Consider the following 20083-nt stretch of genomic DNA (forward strand, 5'->3'; position numbering starts at 1 on the left):
TCCGACTTTCTTCAACATACGTTTCAATTTCTTTGTTGGGTTTACTATATCGACTCTGGTTGGGATTGCATTCGGACTAAGAATACAGTTTTTTTTTGCCGAGTACCTTTCAAATCATTGGAATTAACTAAATTAATTAAGTAAACAAGTATTAACTTAAATTTTTCATTTTAAAATCGCTCCAGTTTGTAANTGCCACAATCATATGTTTTTCCTAATTGCAAATTCTTGCTGGCAAAATTTTTTCCGGCTCGAATTTGTAACTTCTCTCCAAGAAATAGTCTTTTTACTCATGGTTTATTTAAATAAAACATGTGAAATTTAGTTGAAAAATTTTAGCCGTTTTTAGCCGGTTGTATTTGCCAATTTAGCCGGTTCGTCCAAAAAGTTCTGGCAACACTGATAACTGTGTATGAATGTATGGATATGCAACATGAACCAAAAAAATGACGTCACTGCAAAAAAATAACTTTTTTCTCGCACGCCGTGCTGGGTGATCTTTATACTTTCGTTCATGGATATGCAACAACGTTGTGTATGTACGTATGTACAGAGCCAAAGGGAACATTTTCTTTGCAGATCTTCCGCTGTATCGCTGCCTACATGTACACGAACGTAGCAATGCTTTCAACGATATGAAACAAAAACAGAAACGAAAGCGAATAAATTGATAAATTTTTCATTCTTTTATGTTCCGCTGAGACGCCGCCTATCGAAATGAACGTAGCATGTTTTGCTCAATGTAAAATTTTTTAAATCTTGCGACGCCGATATTTTGAAAATGGTTCAATGAATCGTAAATCTGAGTTTGTGCAAATTTTCAGATCGAGCACTTTAATTTGATGTACTATTTGTCTCTGTACGACTTGTAGATCGCTGGGAATAAGCGCCTTCTTTAAGCATAATATATACAGTAGTTGCTTTTGCACAAGAGTTTTCATTAAAAAACGGCCTCAAGCTCAATACAAATTGTGGAATATAACTGTTATAAAGCCACAAATAACATAAACAAATGACTGTGTTTTTGTTATTTTTATGGCCCTATAACAATTATATTCAACAATTTTTATGAGCTTGAGGCCGTTTTAAGTGAAAAACTTATTGTAGAAAAGCAAAAATAATTTGAAAAAATGGTAGAAGTGATAGCTATTTCGGAAATCACCACATTGCTTCATCGGACTTCTTTCAGTAGAATTCGAAAAGACGATCACCACTGACTCAGCCAGTTGCCTACACACTGTGCTAAGTTTGTCTTGTTAATTCTTGTTGCTTATTTTCCACTATTTCACTTTGCTAAGCCAACTACAATCAAGCGCAGCTATTCCGCTGCAATTCACTTGATCATGTGGTTGTTGGTTTTGTTGGTTTTTGTTAATATTTGTATTATTAGAATGTTTAACTTTTTAGGTGTGCTCGTCCTTAAGTTATTTGTTTTTGTTAATTTTATGGCCTTATAACAATTATATTCAACAATTTTTATGAGCTTGAGGCCGTTTTAAGTGAAAAACTTATAGTGGAAAAGCAACAATAATTTGAAAAAATGACTGTACTCCATTGCACTCCAACCAACCGTTTAGCTATAAAAAAAAAAAACAAGAAGTAAGGATCGATAGAACTTTTTACGCTGATTTCAACCATACCAAATTATTTGGTGCAAATAAAAACCAAAGCCAATAAATGAGGTTACATTTCAACTTAACTATATCTTATGTGTTTAATATTTCGGAAATTAGTTAACCGATTAAAAAATTATTGATGCTAGTTTCAACATAATTTAAATGCCTTTTATGCAAGGTGTATACTATAACCAGTTTTAGAACTAATTTTATATAAACTACATTTAAAACATATATTTTTATTTCATTTTGTCTTTTAGTATTTTTGGACTAAAAATATAAAGAGGCATATAAATTATATACATACATGAAAGAAAAATTAATTATCTTTATTTTGACGTCATTAGTTTTTTAATAAGTTATGTTGTTCAGAAAAAAATTAAAAAAAATCAGAAAATTTAATTTTAACCATTGATATCTTTTTTATATATTTAATTTCGCCAGGTAATTTTGGTAGGGTTGAAATCAGCACAAAAAGTTCTGTCGAGCCACATTTTTGGTTTTTGCATCGCTAGATTGTTGATATTCTAGACTTACGTGCACAGAACGACTTCGGACTAATTCTGATTAAACCCTGGACTACGGGAACAGACTAACTGTCGGCAAGTTGGTTGCAAGTTTGGATTATCAAAGACACAAACCGAATCGAGTAAAAAAAAAGGGTTGAATTCGCATAAACTCCAAACAAAAGTGGTGTTGAAGGAGAGTTTAACGAAATTTTGTGTATGGAAAACTCCGATGTTTAAGAGTAGAGTTAAGGCTTAAACTCCAAAATGGCCCATAAACACGAGTTAGTGGCTCAATGTGAATGCCTTTTTAAATTTTAAACTAACTCTAGTTGTTATATATTATTTGGCACCAAAGCATAATGACATATTTACATATGAATGCATGTCTAGGGCACTTCTCTATCTGCACTTTTCACAAAACGTGATTTTGAGATAAAAAATCTCCTAAGACTTAACTGTCATCGGTGATATTAAGGCGGACCTTGTGTAACGCTTGACAGAAGAATTTACTTTTCAATTGCAAAGTCAGAATTAATATCAGTGCTGATAGGTAAGTCCCAGATGGGTTCTTACATCACAAAGTAGGCTTTGTGAAACATGCAGATAAAGGATATTGAATATAAAGCCTTGATATATAAAAGCGTTTACGTGGATAAAGGATTACCCCCAGAAATCCTTTGAATTTGAATTTCCCTTAGACGCATTTTCTTCCCTCTAAAGCTTTCCCCTAAATATTTGTTCCTAGGGTTGCCAGATTTTTTATGCGCGAAATTAGTATGTTAGATGCAAAAAAATCAGTACTTTTCAGTACATTTTTATTCAAAGCTAAATTATGAATGTAAGAAACAGATAGTACTTTAAAACGCCAGAGAACTTTTTTAACAATATTTTGGTATATAAATAAAATATAGTTCATAAAAAATAAAAGTGTTTTTCATTTTAACATGAATGTACACATCATTATACACAGGAGCCAATAAATGATTTTATATTTATGACATTTTTGAATAGTAATAATGACCCAGCCAGCAGAGAAACGTACTTTTTGCCGAAAGTGCAGTTTTCGTACATTTTTCGTTTCCGGAAATGTTCAGAAAACGATTTTCATATTTGTTCATTTTGCGTATCCGAAAAATGTCATCATCTTATTTCAAAACAATAATTTTAAAATATTTGTTCAAACTGAGCATTTGAAAACATGTATACGTATTCGTCAGTAGCTGAGTGTGCAGAGAAGTGTACTACTATTTGTTAGCTTTCAGGAAGTCCCAGGTTTGAATTTCGTCAGAAGCAACACATTAAAATTAGTTATTAAAATTAAAATAATTTCTGAATCTTAAATTTGTTTTTTGTTTGGTTTCCTGTAACTATGAAAAAGTTTCTGTGAAGTTCATAATGAAATCGTTTTCAACGAAAAATTGTATCAGACAAATTTCAGGAAAACAGCCGAAAGCGCATACGTTTTACAGCCATTTTCGAGAATTGGTCTGAAAAACGTCCGAAAACGGAATCGGAAAACGGATGAAACATCAGGTTTTTATACGAAATTGTTTCCATTTTCGGATACGTTTCCGGATATTTTGCTGGCTGGGGAGATCATTTTCGTGTTCAGTGTTCTTTAAATAAATAGTCAATGAATTCCTTACATTTCATTTTAAAATTACTTTTAATTTGAAGTTCACTTTAAAACATTTTAATTAGAATCCGATTTTTCTTTTTTCGCCAGGAAGCAAACTATATACTTAAGGTCCTCTCAGTTGCTTCGTTTGAGTGTGGTACTGAAAAAAAAAAATTACATATTTTTCAAACTGTGGAAAAGTGCCACTATTAAAGGACCATATCTATATTTCCTCATGGCTTAAATAATTTTTCTCAACTACGCAAAAACTTTGAAAGACTAAGAATTCACTAAAAAGAGTATCTAACTCTACCTCTCGTATGCAAAACTCTTTTACAATATCAGTAAATTGTGAAAAAAGAGTTGTAAGTTAAAGGAAGAATTTGTTGTTATTAAACCGAAAGTTATTTTCGATATAACTAACAACACACGACAGAAAAGTCAGCTTTCTTTTTAAATAATTTAAGCACCATCATATTATCGCAACTGGTAAAATGATTGATCTTTTTTAATATTTTTATTGAGCTTTGTACCACGATTGTTTATNAAACAGATAGTACTTTAAAACGCCAGAGAACTTTTTTAACAATATTTTGGTATATAAATAAAATATAGTTCATAAAAAATAAAAGTGTTTTTCATTTTAACATGAATGTACACATCATTATACACAGGAGCCAATAAATGATTTTATATTTATGACATTTTTGAATAGTAATAATGACCCAGCCAGCAGAGAAACGTACTTTTTGCCGAAAGTGCAGTTTTCGTACATTTTTCGTTTCCGGAAATGTTCAGAAAACGATTTTCATATTTGTTCATTTTTCGTATCCGAAAAATGTCATCATCTTATTTCAAAACAATAATTTTAAAATATTTGTTCAAACTGAGCATTTGAAAACATGTATACGTATTCGTCAGTAGCTGAGTGTGCAGAGAAGTGTACTACTATTTGTTAGCTTTCAGGAAGTCCCAGGTTTGAATTTCGTCAGAAGCAACACATTAAAATTAGTTATTAAAATTAAAATAATTTCTGAATCTTAAATTTGTTTTTTGTTTGGTTTCCTGTAACTATGAAAAAGTTTCTGTGAAGTTCATAATGAAATCGTTTTCAACGAAAAATTGTATCAGACAAATTTCAGGAAAACAGCCGAAAGCGCATACGTTTTACAGCCATTTTCGAGAATTGGTCTGAAAAACGTCCGAAAACGGAATCGGAAAACGGATGAAACATCAGGTTTTTATACGAAATTGTTTCCATTTTCGGATACGTTTCCGGATATTTTGCTGGCTGGGGAGATCATTTTCGTGTTCAGTGTTCTTTAAATAAATAGTCAATGAATTCCTTACATTTCATTTTAAAATTACTTTTAATTTGAAGTTCACTTTAAAACATTTTAATTAGAATCCGATTTTTCTTTTTTCGCCAGGAAGCAAACTATATACTTAAGGTCCTCTCAGTTGCTTCGTTTGAGTGTGGTACTGAAAAAAAAAAATTACATATTTTTCAAACTGTGGAAAAGTGCCACTATTAAAGGACCATATCTATATTTCCTCATGGCTTAAATAATTTTTCTCAACTACGCAAAAACTTTGAAAGACTAAGAATTCACTAAAAAGAGTATCTAACTCTACCTCTCGTATGCAAAACTCTTTTACAATATCAGTAAATTGTGAAAAAAGAGTTGTAAGTTAAAGGAAGAATTTGTTGTTATTAAACCGAAAGTTATTTTCGATATAACTAACAACACACGACAGAAAAGTCAGCTTTCTTTTTAAATAATTTAAGCACCATCATATTATCGCAACTGGTAAAATGATTGATCTTTTTTAATATTTTTATTGAGCTTTGTACCACGATTGTTTATTAGGAAAAATTGAAAAAGCAACAAAGTCTAAGCGGTAGAAGTTATAGCACTATTTCGGAGATCACCACATCTCCTCATCAGACTTGTTTTTACTAGACTTCAGCAGGAATCGAACCTGCGTAATCGATGTTCAAAGTCAGAAGCGTTAACCATTGATCTTTTTGTTGTATTAATTTCTTGGGCATATCAAACATTATCTGAAACATGTCAACTATAATAAAATTATTTTCTTTTTACTTTTTACAGTACAGTTTAAGGAAGTTCCAAAGTTATGTAAAACCTTAAGGAAATCCTGAAGTATTTTGCATGATACAATAATTTTTAGAAGGTAGTTTAACTTCTTCTTCTTATCCGCCATGTTAGCTATCTGACAGAAAACGTGTTTCGTATTTTTTGTTGTACCAACTTTTTCAAAAAAAAATCCAGCTTTTGACGTTGGAAAAATTAATAATTTTCGAATATTTTTTAATATTTTTCTTCATAAAAAATTAACTGCTGCTTTCGTGGATATTGCAACACACGGAATAGGTGTAAGGATACAGCTATAAGAGCTACCGCATACCACAGAGTTTATCGGCCCCCTATTTAAATAATAGGGCTCGCTTGAAATATGTACATGAAGATGTATGGAGGTGCGCACACTACACCAGCTTAATCGCTGCGACCAATAAGTTGTGGTGCAATGGAAAGACTAGCGAGCCCATTTAAATCGGCGGCCGATAAAGTCCGTGGTGTGCGATGGATCGAATCCATTATAAACAAGAAATATTGCCATTATATTTTCATTTTTATTATGGCCGTTCGTTAAAGGTCCGGTGGGCGCCATTGACAAAAATGCAACCCCCGATTGCAATTTTTACTTGCGTCCACAGTATTTTTGCGTAGAATTACTTTCTGCGTAGGCGGCCTTCGGCATGTGATTATCAGTGGCAAAAATGTATGTTTTAAATACGTATATTTATATTAAAAATTAAGTGATCAGTTATGAAACATATAAATCTTTTCATATTCTGTTAAAAAATATCTAAAATAACAAGCGAAAATCCCCAAGTTCTATATCGTAGCAGTGGCCACATTGCGTGTTTGTCACAGACACGGCTTATGTCAAAAATTTTGAAGTGAAACTACCTTCTAAAAATTATTGTATCATGGTATTTTGTTTGAATTGAAAATTCAGCACAAATCAGTACAAATTTTTGAAAAATCAGGACATTAACGTACTGATCGAAGAACCGAATAAAATCAGTACAAGAGTTGAAAAATTAGTACGTCTGTCAGTACGTCAGTAATTTTACTCCTAAGGCAGTAAAAAGTCCCAAAACTTATGGGGAAAACCTCTGATCTGGCAACAGTGCCCAACATTAGTATCTTTTAATTAGAAAATCAAATTTTCGGCTCATACATTTCTCGAAATACAAACCTGAGAAATTTTGCGTTATTATATAGTAAAATATCGTAGAATTCGTATTTTTAGAAAATACCAATACATGGGAGGCCAGCATAGTTATAGTCCGATGTCAAAAAGTTGCAAAGAATTTTTGAATGGGGCTAACAGTAATGAGTTTGGATGAAATCGGTTAGGCGGGTACACATATTTCATGCTAATACTAAATATCGCCGTTTTCGTATTTTCCACAAATACAGCTATATGGAAGGCAAGCACAGTGTTAATCCGATTTCACCCATTTTCATTACCAACCTATCCTGGACTAGAGGTTTACGCCGACAGGCGCCTCGGCGATGCCGGCGCTCCTGCCCATAAGGTAGAATCCAAAGAGCCATGAGGCTACTAATCTTATCATGTCATCTCGTCAGCGTTAGGCATTCGCATTGCCAATTCAGATTGTAATTGTATTTAATTCATTTATTGAAGTTGTTTTAAATTACGTTACTTTCTACTTGAATTAAAATGTTGAGTGTCTGCCGCTGATGGATGGGTGAACAGAAGGAAGTCTGAAGTATATACATACATCTCTATGTTCTCTACAAATCCGTATGTACTATTTAAATTTAAAGAAATAAAAAAAATTAAAAAGTTAAGTTATTGGGGTAATTTATGACGCTATCAATAAATTTTTGCAATATTATCAACTGTTATGTTAATCTACGGAGTGGTTACGATTTGTGGGTTTTATATTGAAAACAGGGTTTGGTCTACATTTTTTCAAAATTTTAAACCATCTACTCCCACCAGAACGGGCGCTTTTGACTCACTGTTTAAAAAATTGCTTATACATGGTTAAAATTTCCACTAAAATATTAAGCGCCAAATTTTTCTAAGGAGAACCGAATGTAAAGAAAAATAATAGTAATTTTACCAAAACGCGGGACTTTAACCTTTTACAGAAGACATTGCGATGCGCGGGAGCAAAACCTTCCTGGGATTTGACCAGCATTTAGGAATGCTAAAGTAATTTTCACACAGACACCTAGTACTTGTATTCGTCTGCGGAACCCCAGAATAAAATAACTTACTAATGTAAAAATTAGAAAAAAAAAAGTTTTTGCTTTTTAATAAAAGTGTGTTTAAAAGATTAAAAAAAAATACACAGGAAAATAAAGTGGTCTTTGTTTTATCTCCAATAATTGAGGAGTTAGTTGCAATAAGGGCGCTTCTGTTAACACTGATTTCTGAGATATTGGCGTTAAAGTTTTTCATGTGTTGTTACTTTCTTGTTATTGTAGTATATAAAAAAAGTAGTATTGAAAAAATTTGTCTACTGCGGAAAAAAATCGTCAGATTACCAGTATTCGACCCTAATTTAACTGCAATAAACGTTTTCGATCGAAAACCGTGTTACCTATGTTTTTTTTTGAGTTTGTTGGAAATGTTCAGTGCTGCAGTTATGCAAAAAAAATCCTTTAAAAAAGTAAATTTCATTTCGTAAAATAGTGTTCTTATACGAGTAGTATTTAGTTCCTTTAAACGATGTATTTCAATGTGCATACATCATGAAAATTTTGTACAAAATTCCTTAGGCGCCGAACGCCGCCGCCGCCGCGCCGATATTTTCGTAACTCGGCGGCGGCGCGTGAGAAATGACAAAATACGGCGGCGGCGGCGTGGCTCGGCGGCGTATACCTCTATCCTGGACAAAGGTAACAAGTGTGCCAAATTTTATTGCGAAATGTCATTTATATCCGAGAAAACGAGTTTTGACTGTTGCTCCATACAACTGAACTACTGTGGGTTGAAGCAAATTTTATTACGCCACAATACTAATAAAATAAAAGGTTTTTAATTTTTTTAAAGCAAGATACAAAGCAAGGAGGAAACACGTTTTGAGCTGTAATTCGCAAAGGGAATATATTTTCATTAAACAAAAAACTGATTCGGAAAGAAGTATTAGGGATGTCGAAAAAACATCGACGCATCGAAAATACCGATGTTTTGCTTCGATGCATCGAAAATTGTTCACCTGATGTATAAATAGTCGATGCATCGATGTATCGCTATCACATCGGATCGCCAAACATCGCTTTGTCTGAAATTCAAAGAAAGCAAGATGCAGTTTTATAGCTCATAAAATTTTAGAATAATAAAGTGCAAATTTAAATCGTTTTGTTTTCTAACATTTTTTCTTTTGCTGACTTGCACTTTGTTATATTCAAATTTTGTGAGTTATAAAACTTCGGGTGGTCCTTAAAATCAGATGAGCGATTTTTTCAGTTTCACCACTTCAATCAGTAATACCACGGTCCCAGATATCACATACAAATTTTGGTCCCGATTGGAGACGGTTAAGGCGTGTCGCACAGGGGCCAAATTTCAGATTCCCCTAAAGAGGCTCAAAAAATTAAAATTAATTTTTTTGCCAACTGATACCCAAAATCGATACTACCGTAGTCGAAGGTATCACATATAAATTTTGGTCCCGATTTGAGTCGGTTAAGGCATATCGCAATGGGGTCCAAGGCCATACGCTCCATGGAGATTCAAAAAATTAAAAATATTTTTTTGTTTAATATCCAAAATCGATACTACTAAAGTCAAAGATATAACATAAAAATTTGGTCCCGATTGGAGTCAGTTAAAACGTCTTCATAGGTTAGTCTGAATTTTGACCCCTGTGCGCCACGCCTTAACCTACTCCAATCGGGGCCTAAATTTATATGTGATATCTTCGACTATAGTAGTATAGATTTTGGGTATTAGATGAAAAAAATACTAATTTTAGTTTTTTGAGTCTCCATCAGAACTTTGCCCCCTGTGTGACACGCCTTAACCGTCTCAATTCGGGACCAAAACTTATATGTGATATCTTCGACTATAGTAGCATCGACGTAGGGGTCGAGGCTTAGGAAATCTTATATAAAAATTTGCTTCCTACATTTAAGGACCTAATAAAGTTTGTTGGATTTCTTTAAACTTTGTATACAGTTTGAAACATTGGTTTTCATGGGTTTGGTTAAAACAGGAACATTATTTTTATGAAAAATAATAAAATATGTTAACTTGAAAAACGTTATGAATATTTAAATAAAAAAATCAACACGTGAACACTTGTTTGAGTCACTATTATAACTACATGCATCAAAATAAAAGTTTGTTAAATTGTTTGAAATTGGTTTTGTTTTACATATTTCCATAGTGCAGGAAAACTCATCGAAGTAAGTTTCGATGCATCGATGCGAGGAAAACCATCGATGTTTTTTTGCCACTGACAATACTAAGTAGTGATCGTTGTAGTAGCATGGAAAAAAATGATTTTAAGAACGCACCAATAGTAATGAAGAAAGCATCGTTGAATATAAATGAAATATTCGTATTTACAATAACCCTACAATTCAAGGGCGAACGCAAAAATTTTTTTCGGGATGGGGGTTCAAAATATTTTTTTCATATACATAATTAATTTTACCAAATACGCCTATATTTTATTTTATTTAAATAAATCCGAGTGCTTACATCCAGTTGTACAGTACAGTACTTTGACTAGTTTTGGCTATTTGTCTTTTGTTTATTTAATGTTTTTTTTATATTTTTTTATAAAAGCCAGCTGGTTTTACGTCAAAAACCATATAAATATACATTTCAAACTTTATAAAAAAATTATAAAAATTCTGAAAATTTTCACCAAAACTTAAAATTTTTTAGTTAGAACATTTTTTTGGCACGCAGTTTTGTAGCCCATTTAAATCTGATGCAAGTTTCAGGTTGGTGAAAAATCCCGTTGATTTCTGAGAATTTTTTTGGTTGAGGATGTTTCAAGTTTTTTCGACCATTTTCTTTTATATAGAGGACACTGCCAGCGAAAAAAAATTTCCAAAAATTAAAGGAATATTTTAGCAGTTTAAAACTTGCACTTCATCAGACCAAAACTAAATAAACTAAATTAGCTACAAGACAGCATATCAATATTATTTCTAATAATAATTTTATTTTAGCGGAAATTTTCAAAGTTTTTATGATTTTTGTATAAAGATTGAAATCTGATTTTAACCAGCTAGCTTTTATACATTAAACATTAAATAAACAAAAGACAAACAGCCCAAACTGATCAAAGTATAGCACCCATATTATTTCGCGGACCACTGTATGTATACATGAAAAAATTATAAATAACAGTTCTCAACTGCTTCGTCTTTAAAAGCAACAATTTTATTAAATATTTCCTTGCTCGTAACTTCTATATCTCTGTGGATGTTAAGTAAAGCTGAACCATTTAATATTCGTTCCCCAGTTTTAGTTCGTAATTATGATTTATGCTTAAGAAGGAGCGTGTTGCGCCTATCTGCACGAATCGGTTTAGGAATATTGTGGAACTATACCCCGTAGGTACATTGAAAGAACGCCTGGAAAGAAATATTATAAACCGTATAAACTTATAATTGTGTAAACTTAAATCAAATGTCAAAACTTGTAAAGAAACTCGTTTACACATTTCTGATAAATATCTCCAACGATTTCACTGAATAAACTGAAGCAGAGACAACTCTGTCGCAAGTGTAAACGAAAAGAGAGTATGGGGCGCTAATATAACAGAGCTCATAAATTTATAAGAATATCCGCTTGATAAAGTTAACGGTTCAGATGAATTAAATATTAGCGCATTTAAATGTAGAAAATTACATTTGACACATTTTAACACATGATAATTCAAGTTACGACGAATCGAAGGCGGAACTTTAAAAATAACATCCGGTGCCGACAGATTTTCAAGGAGTTCACAATTCTCGTTATGACTTTTGTGGTTGACCGCGAGAAAAAGTTTACACATCATTAAGCGGAATCTGCAAAAACGTGAATATGGTAATGTAAAACTTGATTTTCAGGACGCAAAGGGTTGTGAAATTACCGGCATCTAATTAATTCTAAAATATGGATCAGTAACCCGCGTTCACTGGAAACTCTAAATGATATTGAACATGCAAAATGTTGAAAGAAGCAGTATGAGTCCAATTCAAATCAAAGCTATGCGTGTAATACAAACATATGTAGTACTTTTAGGGATTATGTTATTCCAAGGCGAGTACATACAAGGTGGTGTTACCAGAGCATCTGAGATTTTCGAAGCGGTGTTCTGAACGTCTGAATGGGTTTAAGATTATTTTTTATGTAAATTTTATTAGAAATGTTAAAAGATAGCTATTAAAAATGTATAATAATTTACTCGATCATTTTCCTCTTTTTAACCGACTTCAAAAAAGGAGGAGGTTGTCAATTCATCGGCATATTTTTTTATGTATTTTACCGCATAACTTTTGACCACATTAACCGATTTCGATAATTCTTTTTCTGGTGCCTCAGGGGAGGTCGTGTATTATTTGGTTTAGATCCGATAATGAAGAAATTAACGGGACTTCTAAATTTCGAGAATTGAAGTCGGTTGTGTTTTTTGCTTAAAAATTACTTGTTGTTGTAACAATTGAGTTGCACCAAGCCCTACCAAGGAATTTATATTGCATTAAGTTTATTATGAACTTATTGGAGAGTTAAAATACAAATTTGCTAGTTACCTTAATTGTATGCCGGCCAATTTTAAAATGCGACTTTACACCAAATTCGTAATTTTTTCATTATTTTTAACCAGCTTCAAAAAAAGGGGAGGTTATCTATTCGTCGGAATATTTTTTTTATGTAAATACATATGTTACCGCATAACCGATTTCGATAATTCCTTTTTAAAGGAAAGGTGGTACCTCAGAAGTGGTCCCATCCTAATTTGGTCTAGATCCGATTATTGGATCGTGCAGAAATTAACGGTAATCTTAAAGTTTTACATGAGAATTGAAGTCGGTTCTGTCTTTTGCTAAAAAATTACTTGTTTAATAAAACAATGGTCTTCGAGTGTCTTCTATGTACAAATCGATATATTGTTTTAGTGATGATTTCATTTTTGTTTTTTCTACAAAACCTCTGTGAACGCTAAGCATACCTAAACCTAAATTCAAGTACAAACTAAGAGAAAATATTAAGAGATAATAATTATTTTAGCTTTTTAAGTAAATGACTGCTTATCAGCCTAACAAAAGTAAGAGAGAAGCAGTTAATTAAATTATCGAGGAACAACCAGCAGTCTACCAAAACTACCCATATGGATGTGAAAACATCCATAGTTTTAATTTATTGCATAAATTTCTTGAATTGAGAATTGATTACGAATTCATAGAAAGAAACTTACAATGAAACTTTGGAATTTAGCGCCAGGGCTTGCTTAGATTTAGGCAAATGCAGAATAAGAGAAAATACGGTACGACTGATTTTTACTTCCTATTATGCATAGGGACACGATATCGAACCGAAAGTATCGATATGGTACTCATTTATAGCATCCCTTTAAAAATATCGGGTACCCATTAATAGGGATAAATCGATAAAAGTAAATCCAAGTACATACTCGATACTTTTCTCAATTTACCAAGTAGTTTTTACTCGACACTTTTTACTGCGATCCAAGTAGGTATCGAAAAAAAGTACTTGTATCGGAAGCGCAAAACTTATTATGTTCAGTATCTTTTTTGAAAAGCAACCCATTAGAGGAATGGGAAGATATGCGCAGTATATTTTCGCAGCTATATAAGCAAGCCCGTCCATACATAACGGCTGTTGGGTCATCTGTCCCTTGCTATCGTTTTTTCTAAAAAAAACAGGTAAGACTGTGTAAGGCATGTTCTAAAATTCGAAAATTCGAAATGGACTCGATTTCGATAATTTTCTCGATGGTTTTTAAACCAAAACTTTAAAAGTCTCGCATTAAAATGATTTATTTCATATCGCTGCTTCTTGTTTTACGGGTTTCAATTATAATATTCACTGTTTTCATCAGATATAATTAAAAAATATTTGGTAAATCGAGTCGAGTTCAAAGTTTCGAATTTCACAACATGCCCGTATATCAATCTCTCGCCTTTCAGAAAAACATTTGGAAAAGTAAATTTTTTTGGGGAATTATAACAAAAAAGGAGTTATTTTCTCAAACTTATTTTATATGAAAAAACTTTATCTATTAATCTTGTAAAAATATATTCTATTGCTTTTGTATGAAAAAATATTAGAAGATAAATAATCTTGTAAAAATTCATATTTTTTGTGAAAAAAAATTCAATAACTTTGAAAAATTTGCAAAATCGTAGTTCTATGTACAAGTACTCGATACCTTTCCGATACTGAGTAGGTATCGATACCTTGTTTGATACAAGTACAAGTACTGATTTGAGTAATACCTTGATAGTATCGATTTATCCCTACCCATTAATATCGGAATAAAAGGACTCGATATTCCAAATATCGATACCAAAATCCAAAAAATTTATCTGAATATAGGTTTCGCATATAGGCCGCTGGGGTGTAGTGGTTATAAGTGCGCAGCCCTTGAAAATTAAAAACAGCTTCCCATAAAATACAATTGCCGTTCAGAGTCGACATACAACTGTAGGCATCCCCTTTGTGCCACAACATTAAGGCCCACGCGACAAATCGGAGAAGTTCGGCTAAACACTAACATATTTAGTCTGTTCCAATAGCAGTCCGATTTACAGGATTTAGTCAGAACTTAAAGGAAGTCGTTCCTATTGACATAAAACCTGTAAATGGGAACACCTTTGAGAGAGTAACTGAGCAACTGTTCCTAGTCAGAAGTTACAGGATTTAGTCCGGAGTTTTTTTTTTCTGTAAGTTCATGAAAAGTGTCAAACGATCAGCTGATTTGCATGTGCAAACAAAAAGAGAAGGCGGTGTAAGCGAAGAACCTCACATTTGTACAAAAATGGAAGTAAACCACGAAATATTTGCATATGTATGGATTCTAATAATTATAATTATAGTTAGTGATATTTCAGCCAAATAAGTGTTGTACAAATGACATGTAAACAAACCGACTGACGTTTTTACAGGAAATAGTGATTTTTGCGTTCCCGTGCACTTCTGCATCTGTTCTCCTTTTACTCTCACTTGAGAGAGTAAAATTGTAGTTTGACAGTTCTACAGGTTTTAGTCCGAAGTTCAAAGGAACAGACTAATTATGTAAGCGCCGGACTTTATTATTATTACAACACGTATAGATTGAGGTGTTGACTTAACCACTAATTACCGTTTAAAAATGTTCGTATTTAAATCAAGTGAAAAGTCTTAACCAAATGGATCTTTCCATTATACATACACTACGTACATATAATGGAAATATTCAATTCAAATACTCCCGTACTAAAATGAAGCATTTTGCACTACACGGATGGCGTTTTGCACGTCTCGGATGCTTTTTCATATGTAATTAAGAAGGTATATGTATACAAAACATGCACAGCGGTGACAACACATACACACATACATGGTATGACATAACCCAATAAACATTTTTGTTAAATCTCAATTTGAGATGCATTTGAGAATCGGTCCTTTTCTCAAATCTCAAACGTTAGTTCTCAAATGTATCTCAAATAACCGTTGATAGCTTTCTCAAACTAAAAGGTACTTTTTTAATATGGAATTTTCCTATATTTTCAAATTGAGAAATGTTGAATTCTCAACTTTTTCTCAAACGTGAGTGGAGCGGCATTTCGTTCCAGTTGCTCTCATTGAAATATTTGTATAGTGTTGCCATGATACATGTAAGAGAAACACAGTTTTTATAGGAAGAGAATTTTTATTTATGCTGTTTAACATTTTATTTAATAGCTTGTTTATTCAATTAGTTTAACAAAGAAAAATACGGTTGATGTAAAATACTAGTTGCAAAGTTTGTTTTTAAATTAGACAAATTGCGAATAAAAGCGACCGCGTGTTCGAAGAGCTATTTTGCGACTGATGTGCCATGTTAACACAGATGCAACAGAAGGGAATGCTAAACAATTTTTTCTCAAATGTTTCTCAAACCGTTCTTAAATTGATAAACACTGTTTGCGAAAAATTTGAGAAAATGCTAGTTTTCAAATGATAATGAATGCTGAAAGTCAAATTGAGAAATACGATTTTCTCAAACGTTTGAAAATTTTTGTTCCAGTGTTTCTTGGGAATGCACTAATCGCGCGCTGTGATGTTGATTCAAACTCAACATTTGAAAACACCTTTACATGTATGGCTGTAGCTGAGTGTGCAAAGACGCTTGATACAATTAGTTGCGGCCAAGAGGGTCCGGGTTCAATTCCCATCAGACGGAACATAAAATTAATTTTTTTTCTTCTTAATTACGAAAAAGCATCTGTGCACTTCACAACCACATATTTTATAACGTATAACGTATTTTTTCAATTTATCACGTTTTTTTTAATTCTAAAATTTTTTTCCCTCAGTGTTGGAATGTGTGTTTATGACATTCGATACGATGCTAGGGTTCTGGTACTCGATTCCAAAAAATATCGTTTTAAAGCTATCGAGTAGAAAATATCGGTATCGAATGCCAAAAGTATCGATATGGTATCGATTCGTATAGAAATTCGTGCCCCTAATTATGCAAACTCCGCGCATGCATAAAGATATGTATCTATTAAACGTGAGCGCAAAACATTGTGCAGTGAAATGTACAGTATTTTCATTATACTCTTTAAATTAGTTGCGTTCCCCAACTTTTCTGGGTTAAAACCTGAGTACGGGAACGCTTTCTGATAAATTCCTGTAAATTCTTGCAGCTTGCGAGTTAGGGAACGCAACTATTATTGTCTTTATTCAACAGTGAACAATGGTTTTGTGCATAGCTGTTTCTAGATTCTCTGTATTCGCTGCACACTCAACTTCAAAGCCAACGACAATCAATACACGCGCTTGCAACGAAGGCATTTTCGTATACCTTTAAGCGTCTTGCGCACATGTCTAGAACCTATGCATATGTATACATACTGAAGTTTGAATGTATATACTAGACTCATAGTTGCCAACTTGGTGCTTTAAGCACTAGATTTAGTGCTTTTTGAAAATTAAAACGCCTAAAAAAATTATTTAGTGCCTAGTGCTTTTTTTAGTGAAATGAAATTTTTTCTGAACTAAAATTACTTCGATATAGTTAAGACCTGAAATAATTTTTAAATATTTAAAGCTGTGGCAGCACTGAATTGACAAAAATCTACAAATTTAAATGCACTTAAATTCAACCATGATTGATAAAAAGCTGACCTTGCAAACCCACCTTGTTCAATTCTATTCGCCTTGAAAATGCTAGTAGATATGCGAGTAAGTTAAGTATTTCTTTTTTTATTTTCAAATTATTTGTAAAAATTTTTATTTTTGTACCACCCGAGTAAACCACATCGTTTCTTGGTGCTGAATCCAAATCTGGCCGCACAATTGCCGTAGCACTAGAATTTTGAGATATCCTAACCTCAAAGTGCCAAAATCCCGGTTTTTGGCGATATTTGAGGGTATATAATGAAAACATAAATTTGTTTGCTCATTTCTACTTAGCGCATGATTTTTGTTGGTTGGGATTCGATATTTCTTTCATAAGATATATCAGTTTTAATGTGCAGTACTTCGGTATTACGTCGTAAGCATGAGTCATAGCATGTGGCTTTTCAATCGTTATGAGCGAAAAAGTTTTGTTTATTGATTTATGTATGCAATCTTGTAAATATTGTTAAATTTTTGTTTTTGCTAAATACATACAAACTGTTATGAAAAAAACATTCATTGATTCAAAAGTATTTGGTGCTTTTAGTGTTGCAAAACGCTTTTTTTCCAAGTTTTTGGTGCTTTTTGAAAATCAAAACTTGGCAACACTGACTAGACTGTCCCAAAAAACCAAAGTTGTTTTTTTCAACGCATACCTCCTCATTTTACTGGTTTTGTCTTAAAAACTATCCGAATCAAACTTAGTAATTCGGACCACGGCAACCCGTGCCGACTTGCAGTTTATCAGAATAAAGGCTCAGTTATGCATACTTTGCACTGCACTGCATAGCATGTCATTTTACGTATAAATCTAAAATCAACAAACTTTTACATACATATGTAATGCTGTGTGTTGGTTAACCGCTTGGACGCAATGCTCATTTAACAGATTCCTTATGTGACAACTCTCATCCAATGCCAATTATGCATAACTGAGCCTTAAGCTTTGTGCAGTGTGCATGTTTCGTTAATTTACTCATTTTACTTCTGTATAAGACGGTACCACTATACTTCCTATAGTATAAGGACATAATATTTAGTAAATCTGCATTTTTGGTTTTTAACCAGGTAGCCAGGATTTTATCCAAAGGACAATAAATTATAAGTTCATACAAAATATCGATATATGCGTATCCATTGAAGGAAGGATTCGAAACAAGATTAATTATAACTTTTTTTCTAGTTATCCTTTTGGAGCATGTCAAATATGTCCTTTAAGAACGTTACCCTTCAAGATTTTTAATTTTGAATGAATTTTGTTAACATTATTGATGTGAAAAGCAAACACAATTTGGTATTTTCGTTTATTGATAAACAAACAAATTATTGGTACAAACTAAGATAAAATTTTAAAAGATAAGACCTAATTATTTTACCTCTTTTCTTAAGTGACTGTTATCAGACTAACAAAAGAAGCTGAAAAGGACATTCACAGTTGATAAAATTATCGAAGAACAACCAGCAGTTTACCAAAACTACCGAAATGGATGTGAATACACCCAAAGTTTTAATTTATTGCACAAATTTTTTTAATTGATTATGCATTCGTAGAAAGAATCTTACAATGAAACCTGCGTACGCCTATGCCCAAAACTCCTACCTGCGTTCGTGCCTTTTACAATTGCTTAAAAAAGAAATGATCTCAGCCATATGCAATTCGCGGATGTAAAAGTTCATTTTACTGTTGATCTTTTTTACACGCAAATTTTTTATTGTTATTGAATAAAGTNAAAACAATGAACGCCTCTAAGAAAAAAATGCGTGATTGATATTTTTATTTTATTATGAGTAAACATTTCTCAAGTGGGACCTTCAAAATTGAAAATGTTTATCCATCGATTATTTTATTAATNTACTATGTCTCCATTGAGAGATTTATCCAATAAGATTTAATAAATCCAGTTGCTAAATCACAACCGTCTCCATTACCACAACCAGATATGTTTGACGTTCACATTTTTAAATATTTGACGTTTGCTTATGTATGATTTTATAAATACAGTTGCNTTAATTTTTATTCTAATATTTTGTATAAAAATATGGTTCATTCAACAACAAAAACCATAAAAGTATATTTCCTAGACTTTGTGCAAAACTCGCGAAAATTCCGCAAATTGTCAGCAAAATTTTCAACTTTTTAATCAGATTTTTGAGAATTTTTTTGGGTATGCAGATTTGTAGCCCAATCAACCTATAAAGTNTGAAGACGAATTGAGTTCTAGAGGATGTTTGGTGCAATGTTATCGAAGCAGAACCATTACCGAAATTTATAAATTTTTTGTCGGAGCGCGCAAATGACTTATAGAAAGCGGAGAANATTTTTTTTCACGCAGTCTCTTCCATACAAATTTTTTTTGCAAAACACCTTTAAAAAAAATCTCTAAAATCAACGAGATTTTTGACTAACTTCGAACTTGCATTTTGTACTGCAAAACTGCACACTCAAAAAAATTCTAAAAAATCTGATTAAAGAGTTGAAAGTTTTGATGAAAATTTGCTGAATTTTCGCGAGTTTTNCATTATTTACATTTCTTCTAAATTTTTAGTTTTTAAAAAAATATTTTCTTAATTTATTACAACNTTGTTCCGGCAGTGTAGGTGTTATTGTAACATGATACTGTGCAAAATTGTTTGGCTCTAGTGAAAACATGGTCCTTCGGCAGAAAACACCACAATAATATATTTTGTTTAATTTGATACAGAACTGGAAAATGCAAGAAATAAGAAATTTGCGTCTAAATTTAAAAATGTTCAATTAATTTTTATAGAAAANTAAAGCTATGTACATATGTATTACTAATTTACAAAAATATAAAAATTCCTAAAAATACGAAAATTCATGTTTTTATGATAGGCTAGATTTCAATGTCCTCAACTGTATATTGAAAACACAAATGTCANCATTTTATTCTATTTCATTTTATTTCATT

Source organism: Rhagoletis zephyria, unplaced genomic scaffold (genome assembly GCF_001687245.7).
Source record: "Rhagoletis zephyria isolate East Lansing unplaced genomic scaffold, Rhagoletis_zephyria_1.1 Rzeph_scaffold_03696, whole genome shotgun sequence".
NCBI lineage: Eukaryota > Metazoa > Arthropoda > Insecta > Diptera > Tephritidae > Rhagoletis > Rhagoletis zephyria.